The following is a 799-nucleotide window of genomic DNA, read 5'->3' on the forward strand; positions in this document are numbered from 1 at the left end:
ATAATAATTTCTAATTTATCACGAGGTCACAAGGTTGGGAGGTGGGCGGGCAGAGGAGCTGATACCAAGGGCTCAATAGAAAGTAAATGTTTACAAAATAATGATGGCAACATAGTACAAATATGCTTGATAAGATTGATGTATGGATTGTTATAAGAGCTGTAAAAGCCTCAATAAAATGATCTTTTAAAAAAATGTACAGTCCCAGAAACCTTAGATGGGGTCGCTATGATAGCTGTGAGTTTGGTTTGGGTTAAGTAGGAGCAAGAATCTCTGAGCGGTGAAAACAGCTAGCCCACTGAGCTGTTAACTGAAAGGTGAGAGGTTGAGTTGACTCAGAGGTTTCTCCAAAGGAAGGGCTGGCAATTTCCTTCTTCCCAAATCCCTCCCAGAGGTCCTCCAGCCCGCAGTTCTGCTCAGCTATGCGTGGGTCCCTGAGAGCAAGTGTCCATCGGTGGCAAATGGGCTGTGTTCTCTTTTTGAACGGAGCCAAGTCTGTGCCAGGCCATTCATAACCGCCTGGTATTAGATTTCCAAAGGCCACTAGTGAGATGGCCAGTATAGGGACTCTCGGTGGTGAGCCAGAGAGATGGCCAACAATCGAGTCAAAGTGTGAGAACACCCATAACAATAACACAAGGAAACGATCTTCCCCATAGGAAGAACTGAGGGAAACGTACTTCCAGAGGGTGCTGTAGTAGTTACGTAATGTCAGATAGAGGGTAGGGGTGGATCTAGCCTGTCAATCAGCTCACAGCCTGATGATGTTTCCTTGTGGGTGTGGCCTTCTCATAAAGAG

The sequence above is a fragment of the Echinops telfairi genome, unplaced genomic scaffold (assembly GCF_000313985.2).
Source record: "Echinops telfairi isolate 266 unplaced genomic scaffold, ASM31398v2 ScPeMD7_7469;HRSCAF=8507_0, whole genome shotgun sequence".
NCBI classification, from domain to species: domain Eukaryota; kingdom Metazoa; phylum Chordata; class Mammalia; order Afrosoricida; family Tenrecidae; genus Echinops; species Echinops telfairi.